The sequence below is a fragment of the Pinus tabuliformis genome, chromosome 4_2 (genome assembly GCF_031772625.1).
Source record: "Pinus tabuliformis cultivar Carrire ecotype Pingquan chromosome 4_2, CPIR1, whole genome shotgun sequence".
Classification (NCBI taxonomy): Eukaryota; Viridiplantae; Streptophyta; class Pinopsida; order Pinales; family Pinaceae; genus Pinus; species Pinus tabuliformis.
This window is the reverse complement of record NC_142304.1, coordinates 220,858,357-220,867,456: the sequence shown is the minus strand read 5'-3', so window position 1 is coordinate 220,867,456 and position 9,100 is coordinate 220,858,357.

The window sequence follows — 9,100 nt, the reverse complement described above, 5'->3', positions numbered from 1 at the left end:
TTAAGCCATTCAGCTGGAGAAACCTTTCTTGATGTGTTGTGGTGACATCTAAGTCCAAGTAAGATGCCATTCTCAAAGTGTTATTTTCAAACTCAATAGAAAGCAAAGCTTTCTTCCCATAAACCAAATCATATGGAGTGAATCCAGTGGTGGATTTCCAAGTCATATTGTAGGCCCAAGTGGCCTCCACTAGTCTCTCTGCCCAATCATTTCTGTTGTTGCTAACAACCTTGGTGAGGATGCTCTCTAATGCTTTGTTTCTGAGCTCTACTTGCCCATTTTCTTGAGGATGATATGCAATGGATGTCTTGTGCTTGATATGGTGTTGCCTCATGAGATATTCAATCAAATTGGATGTGAATTGTGCTCCTTGATCAATGACTACCTCCTTTGGATATCCAAACTTGTATAAGATGTTTTCTCTTTAAAAAATTTCCACTTTCTACTCAGTTGTTGCTTTGACTACCTTGTCTCAACCCACATTTTCAAGAAATCAGTGCACACAATGATGTACTTTTTTTTCCTAATGGTGGATCAATTAGCCCAATTAAATCCATGCCCCACTTGTCAACTGGCTCTTCTAAGGCCACTTGAGGTTGTAGGGGCATCTCATCCCTGGGTGTGGGTTTTCCCATCCTTTGGCAATGATCACATCTAGTGGTATATCTCCTTACATTTTGACGTAGAGTGGGCCAATAGTAACCATCCTGTAAAACTTTAAAGGTTGTCCTTTTTGTAGCAAAATGACCTCCACAACACCCATCATGAAATGTTGATAGGATGTCGAAGACCTCCTCTTCTCTTACACATTTGCTCAATATTTGATCTACTCCCAATCTAAAAATGTTTCCCCCAATCCAAGTGAAAGGAGAGATTTTCCTTACAATATTGTTTTTTTTCCCTGGATGACATATTAGAAGGGAACCTCCCAATAACCAAGTAGTTTTCTATGTCAGCAAGCTAAGGAGAGATTGTTGAGATGGAAAAGAGGTTCTCATCTGACAGTTGGTCATCCACCATCTCTTCATTACCTATAGGAAAGGTTAACCTGGACAAAAAATCTGCAACCACATTTTATTTCCTTGGTTTGTCAATAATAGTCAAATCAAATTGTTGTAACAATAACAACCATATAATTATCATAGCATTAACATCAGGCTTTTTCATCAAATATTTAATGGTTTCATGATCAGTATGAAAAAAAGTTTGGTACCTAGTGATATAGTTCCTAAATTTGTTTAAAGAATGTATTATGGCTAAGAGCTCTTTTTCATTGGCAGTGTAATTCAGCTCATCTTTAGACAAATTCTTACTAATGAAGTAAATATCATAAGTCTACTTATCCCCTACTTGTCCCAAGGCTCCCCCCACAACTTTATTTGATGCATCGGTATTGATATGGAAAGGAAATGCCCAGTTGGGACCTCTTAGGATGGATGCAGTGGTCAACGTTTCTTTCAACACTTCAAGGGCCTCTTGACAACTACTGGTCCAACAGAAATCTAAATCTTTGGCTAGTAAACCAAACAATGGTGAAGACACTTTACTAAAGTTTTGGATGAATCTCCTATAATGCCCAGCTACTCCCAAGAATCTCCTAACATCTCCTTGCTTCTGATGCGTAGGGATCTTTTTGACGATGGAAATTTTGTTTGGGTCTACCTCTATCCCTTCCTTGGATATTAAATGGCCAAGGACAATCCCCTCATTCATCAAGAACTCACATTTCTCATGGCTTAGAGAGAGATTAATTTCAATGCATTTCTTCAAAACCTTTCATAGATTGGAGAGAGCTTCATGGAAGTCACATCCATAAGGAGTGAAATCATCCATATATATTTCAACAGAGTCATGAACCAATTCAACAAAAATACTCAAAACTGCCCTCTGGAAAGTAGCAGGGGCATTACACAAACCAAATGGAAGAACTCTATAAGAAAAGGTACCCAAAGGACATGTGAATGTGGTCTTATCTTGGTCTTTGGGGTTGATATGGATTTGATTGTATCCACTAAATCCATCCAGGAAGGAGAATAATTTCTTCCCTGTAAGGCCATCTAGTACTTGGTTAATGAAGGGCACGAAAAAATTGTTTTTCTTTGTAGCCTTGTTGAGTTCCCAGTAATCTACACAAATTATCCACTTCCCATTCTTCTTAGGAACTAACACAAGAGGTGACACCCACTCACTATCTAAAATGGGGTATATGAACCCTGCATCCAGTAATTTTTGCAGTTCTTCTTTCACAATGTCCTTAATAACTAGGTTCATCCTCCTTTGGGGTTGGCGCACAGGATGTCATCCCTCCTTGATGTAAATATGGTGAGTACAAGCCAATGGATGCACACCTTTCATTTCCTTATAATCCCAAGTAAAAGCATCTAGGTGTTTCCTCAACACTTTGTGTTGGGCAGTGGATCCCCCGCGTAACGATTTTGGGGCTTAAAGCCCACATTTTTGGGTATTGTACTGTAAAAGCTCCACGAAGTGCACAGAGCGCAAATTATAATGGATCAAGTCTAAGGGTAGTCTTCCCTAAAATATTGTAAATTAATCTAGAATGTGTCACCCTACCCATGGTCTGTGGACCACGGGAATGTATAAATAAGAGCAAGGCTCTAAGTGTAAGGGGGACAGTATTTGGGAAGGTAAGAAGTAATATGGGTGTTTAAAGGTGATATGAGTCTGTAAGTCCGAAGTTTGGGTTGTAATAGGAGATAGAGGCTCTGCAGCTGTGTGTGCATAGGCCTGGTTAAAGTCCGCAACTGAGTGCGTGGACCCCTGCAGCTGTGTGCACAGGGTAGGAAGTAGATTGTACTAACAAAGGCATTAATAAAGATAAGCTGATGTTGGAATATTGAGTATCTATTTCTATATTCTGGTTTATGCATATGTTCGTGATTTATGATTATGCGCATGTCTGTTTATGTTAAATGGTAACTGAAAAACATTATGCCTTTGTATGTTAACACAAGATCTATAATAATATTAAGCATAGAAAAGGGTAAATTGCATTCACGCTTGTCTAAGGTAGTTACTATGAAAAGACAACTGCACGGAAGTAACGCAGCGCGTAGGAACTAATCCGTGAACTTCCAGACCTCATCAAGACATCCCTAGGGTGTGGAAACCTGGTTCCAGCACCCTCCCATACTACCTTGGGTGAGACCTCAGTCCACACTCCACGAACTATTGCCCAAAGGGCCGGTAGTTTCGGGATTTGTTTGGCTAAACATTGTTGAACCTGGGTCAGGCCCCAATAAGCCAACAAATGGTTCCATTACTAGGACCAGGATCTTCCTAAGGTTGATGTCGAAACACTGGAACCCTATGAAGAAAGAAATTGAAGATTGGTTAGATCAGAAGCTGTACGAGTTCTTAATATAGGAAAACAAAACTCCAAAAATATCCGAGAAGAGGTGGTTGGATTGATTCATATATATAGAAATCCACGATGTCTTCATCGCAACCTTTTCTTCAGAACTATACTATTGGATCGCGAGGCTAGCAGATAGCCAGGGAAGGTGCAAGATTGATCAACTAATAGTGTGGACTCCGGAGTTGGTGCGCAGGCTAGAGGCATCTGAAGATAAGATCACGCGGGTTGTGTATCATTGGCTAGATCAGATAATAGGAGGGTTTATCACTGAATTTGCAATAGACACGACTGTCAGTTACAGTGAAGCAGAAAGACCTTTCTCAAGGGACCGCGAGGTAAGTACATCAAATCATTGAATACCTAGATTAAGATGCTATTATGTGAAAAACAGGTGATGTGAATCCATTAATGAGTGGAACGACATAGAGCGGAAGGGCCTACAAAGGTATTGAAGGGTTAGGAAACAGTCCGTTAATTTTACCTCCACGAGTGGGTGAGGAAGAGCGCACTTGGGCTTCTCTAAGGAGTGTTGTCAGTTTCATAAGGCAACACATTCCGCAGCTATCATCTCTACTAACACAACCACTCATGTCACATCCTTCACCTCTATCTTCTTCCACACCACCTCCACCAAACCAGCGGTTTAGCATGGTGAGCACGATCAAGTTGCCTGTATTCAGAGGAGTAGGGAGCGAAGATCCAGATTAGTTTTGGTTCATAGTAAGAGCAGTGTGGGAAGCGCATGGAGTTACGGATGATAACATTAAGAAGGCCACCTTGGTAAGTGCACTGCAGGACCGCGCGCTGAGTTGGTATATCAAGCACTCGAATGATCATCCAAATGCTGGGATAGTGGAAATCCATATTGCATTAAATAAAGAATTTAGCCAGCTGAAATCGAAGACACAGTTGATCATCGAATTCAAGGAGATCACGATGCTTCCAGGCAAAACCCCCTGGGATTTGGATCAGAGATTGAAGAGAACGATCCATGAGGCTAACATGACGCTGACAGATGCGCATCACTGCACGTGGTTTGTGGCGTCTTTGACACCACATCTGAGGACAACGCTATCACAGTAGAAGCTCTCAACCCAGGCAAAAGCATTAGAAATAGCAATGAGGTTGCATGAAACTCCAATACAAGATCCTGGGTTGGGAGTCCAACAAATCCACACGCAACTACAAAACCTATGCTTGGAGATGCAAAGCTTGAAGTAGGATAAGGCACCCCAGCCAAAGGCATGTGAAGAAGTGTGGTGTATAAAATGTAAAGGTCAGGGTCACAACAAGGATCACTGTCCTATATTCGTGAACTATTTGGTGGGAGGGGGACCGATGCCGTTGAGACCAGAGGCATAAGCAGGGCCGAGTGTACCCGCTACACTCTTGTGCACAATTTTTCAGGTGGGAGGAAAGCACGCGACAGACAACTGTCACCTGTTGCAGAAATATACCCAGACTCCACAGCAACTGTACTGTAATTTCTATAGATCAGTGGGTCACGATGAGCGGAAATGTCGAAGCTATGAACTAATGATGGATAGGACCCTAGCTTATTGAATGCAGACAGAAATGCGAGGCCTCGATCCAGCTACAGTAATAGCGTAGGGTGGCTTCCAAGGGCAAGGTCGAGGTCGAGGAGGAATGGGGCCCGGAAGGGGCCGCGGACAGCTAATTTGTTACAATTGCCAAGGACCTGGGCACTATGCTCGTGATTGCACCAATCCAACAAGACTATATTTCCCATACTGTGAATAGTTTGATCATGAAATGATAGATTGTCCAATGTTGATTGCACAAATGCGTGAAAAAGGGGTGTTGTAGCCCACTCCGACGCAAAATATCCAAATGATGAGGTCTGAACCGTGCGAAGAGGACCCCAACGTAAACATGATGCTCATAAGTGGCGCGACCACGGGGGAAGATAAGGGGAAGCAGCCTGAAGAGGATACTTGGGTATGTAAGGCTCCTACAAAGGAACCTGAGTTTGACTTGGACCGCGCAAAAGAAACATTTATGGAAGCTAAGAAGAGCTTCGCGGAGGTCTCTACTTCAGGTAGTAGGGATCAACCAGAGATGGGCCTAGATCCTTCTATGCTAACTACCTTTTTAGAGACATGTATGAAACTGTTGTGTGACAATAAGGCAGTTAAAGGACTACAAGAGCTGATCGCTAGGTGTGTAGGGTCAAGGGAACCATGCGTAGTTCGAAAAATGGGGAAGCATACTTCGCGCACTGGAAGGGAAATGCGGTTGACAACACAAATTGGTGAAAATGAGATGGATCAAGTAACCTTAGACCTGGGTTCAAACACGAACGTATTACCAAAGCAGACTTGGGAATGCATGGGTAGGCCTTTGTTGCAGTGGTCTCCTATTCAATTACAGATGGTGAACCAACGAAAGATCTTGCCCATGGGAAGATTGACAGGAGTGACAGTGAATATCGAAGGTGCGAGTGTGTAGATAGATTTTGAGGTAATAGAGATTGTAGGTGACAGTAACCCTTACCCCGCATTGCTAGGAATAGATTGGGCCATGGATATGAATGGAGTCATCAACCTGAAAAAGCGGAAATTGATTTTCAAGAAAAAGTCCCTACGTGTGATAGTTCCGCTAGATCCCGCTAAAGGAGAACATTACATAGAACCCATGTGCGATGATGGAAGCGATGAGGAGTTAGATTGTATCTAAAAAATAACCATGTGAAATAGGGATCAGCTAAATCTGACTATAGATGGAAGGGTCTTGTGGAAGCGTGTAGAGTCTTGTCTTTCGAAGTCATATGAAGAAGATGAGCAATGGCACAATCGGTTGAGTGAAGTGACGACGCTAAATTTTAATAAGATGACCAAATAACTACGTTGTGTAACCACCCAGGCTCGAGATCTACCAACATATGATGGAATAACAGTGGTGGATGAATTCTTAAGTAAGTTTGAGAGTGTAGGACCAGAGCACCAGAGGTTCATTGCATTAAAGTGGATGTTGCGCGCAACACCTGTGTGTTGGTGGGGAACACATGAAGGAAATTTTAAAAATTGGCGTGATTGCAGAAGGATGATGCAGCTAAGGTTTGGGAAGATGGAACTACGAATAACCAGGAAATATGATGGACGCGATAACCCATGCATACACCTCGTAAAATGGACCAAAGCCTATCGCGAAGAGCCCCAGCCTGAATGGGTACACTTATTTTATCATACTAGATGTCATCCCAAGAAATTGGTATACTGAGACAGAACTCCGACATGGTATAGGCGAATGGGATATCTTGCGTGAAGGATTTTTATTAACGTTCTTATTTGAGGACCAATGGATGGATACTGTTGACGATGCGCTGCAAGTTGTGAAAGCTGCCATTTTCAAAATACCATAGGAACCAGAAGAAATAGTTCAACCAGTATGGTCACATCAGTTAAGCCATGCCCTAGAATGTTACAACATGCAAGTGGAGGATGATGATGATGACCCCCGAAACATTAATATTCTGGAAACAGAAGGGAGTCGTGAAATTTGAGGACCATTGATCGAGAACCCTGACATCACCGCGCCACTGAAAACAAAACAAGTTAACATTGGTACAGATGCGGAGCCAATGTACGCAACACTTGGGGACTATTGGGATGATGCCACGGTGGATAAGGTCGTCGAGTTACTTTGTGAATATCAAGACTTATTCTCGACCAAAATAACAGAGTTAAAAGGGATCCTCGGTGACCTAGGGATGATGAAGATAACTCTAAAACCAAAAGCAATGCCAATTAAGTAGCGTCCTTACCATTTGAATCCAAAGTATAAGGAAAAGGTCCGCGAAGAATTGGAAAAAATGCTTGCAACAGGAATTATTGAACCTGTGGAAGAGTCTGACTGGGTGAGTCCTATGATAGTGCAGGAGAAAAAATAGAAGGGCAAAATTCGAATCTGTGTGGACCTTCAAAAACTGAATGATGCATGCATTCATGACCCATTCCTAACCCCATTTACAGATGAAGTCTTGGAGAATGTTGGCGGACAGGAAGCATACTCATTCACGGATGGGTTCTTAGGGTACCATCAGATCAAGATCACGCCAGAAGATAGAAGCAAGACCACCTTCATGACCGAATGGGGATGTTTTCAGTACATTGTTATGCTCTTTGGTTTGAAGAAAGCGCCAGCGATATTTTCGCGCGTAGTAGTGGTCGCGTTCAAGGAATTCATCCATAAGTTTTTGGAGGTTTATTTTGACGATTGGACTATATTTGGGCTAGTCAAGAAACATGTTGTGAGCTTATGGTTGATGCTAGATACGTGTCAATGACACCAGATTCTGCTGAATCTTAAGAAGTGTACATTCCTTGTCCCTTTTGGAAACTTGCTCGACCATGTAGTCTACAGACAAGGCCTAGTGGTGGACCCTGTGAAGATTGTTGTCATACTCAATATGCAAGCACCGCGTAGTGTCAGACAACTCCATACCACGTTGGGACACATTGGCTACTATCGAAAATTTATTAAGGGCTATGCACAAATCACGACACCAATTGAACAGTTGTTGAAAAAGGATGCTACATATTGTTGGAATGATGACTATAAGAAAAGTCTAGAGATTCTCAAGGAAAAGATGGCATCTACCCCCATTTTTGTTTCCCCAAAATGGGACATTGAATTTCATGTACATGTTGATGTGTCGTGTATCGCACTGGGCGTTGTACTCACGCAAGAAGGAGTGGAAGGAATTGATCACTCGATCGCGTTCACAAGTTAACGATTGTCTAAAGATGAAAAGAACTACTCCACTACTGAGCATGAGGGGTTGGCGATGCCATACACACTCCAGAAATACCGCCACTATCTACTCGGTGGGCACTTCAAAATGTATATCAATCACTTCGCATTGAAATACTTGGTGAACAAGCCTGTGTTGGGGGGCCACATTTGTAGATGGTTGTTACTGTTTCAAGAATATGATTTCGAGGTCATCATAAAGATGGGACGCCTAAACGCAGGCCCAGATCACTTGTCCTGAATTGAGAATGGTGAGGAGCCAACAAATTTGGAGGAAGGACTACTTGACGCACAACTCTATGCAGTGCGCATTGCAAATGGCCACTTCGAGGATATAATCCACTTCTTAACCACAGGGACTGCGCCGCAGGGATATTCAGTTCAGCAGAAGAAAGAATTGCTGGTATGCGTGGCGGACTTTACTGTTATCGCGGGGCACCTCTACAAAATGGGAAATGACAAAATATTATGAAGATATGTAACTGAATTTGAACGAGGACAGATCCTTACAGAGGAACATGGGGGGGTTGCAGGAGGACATTATGTGGGAAGGGCAACAACACAGAATATTCTTCATGCCGGACTATGGTGGCCAACCCTACATCAAGACTCAAAAGCGTAGTATTGGGCCTGTGACATATGTCAATGGATTGGGAAACCATTACGAAGGGATGAGATGCCACTCAATCCACAAATGACGCTGCATCCATTCGAAAAATGGGTCATAGACTTTGTGGGGCCTATCACCCCTTAAGGGAAGATGAGTGTGCGCTATATCATCACCGCGATAGAGTATTTGACTAGATGGGCGAAAGCATAGCTGGTTAAGGACTGCATGGCCACTACAGCTACGAAATTTTTATTTAACAACACCTTGATGTGGTTTGGATGTCCAAAAATTCTAATGAGTGACCGCAAAACACACTTCCTAAATGAAACTATCAGCGC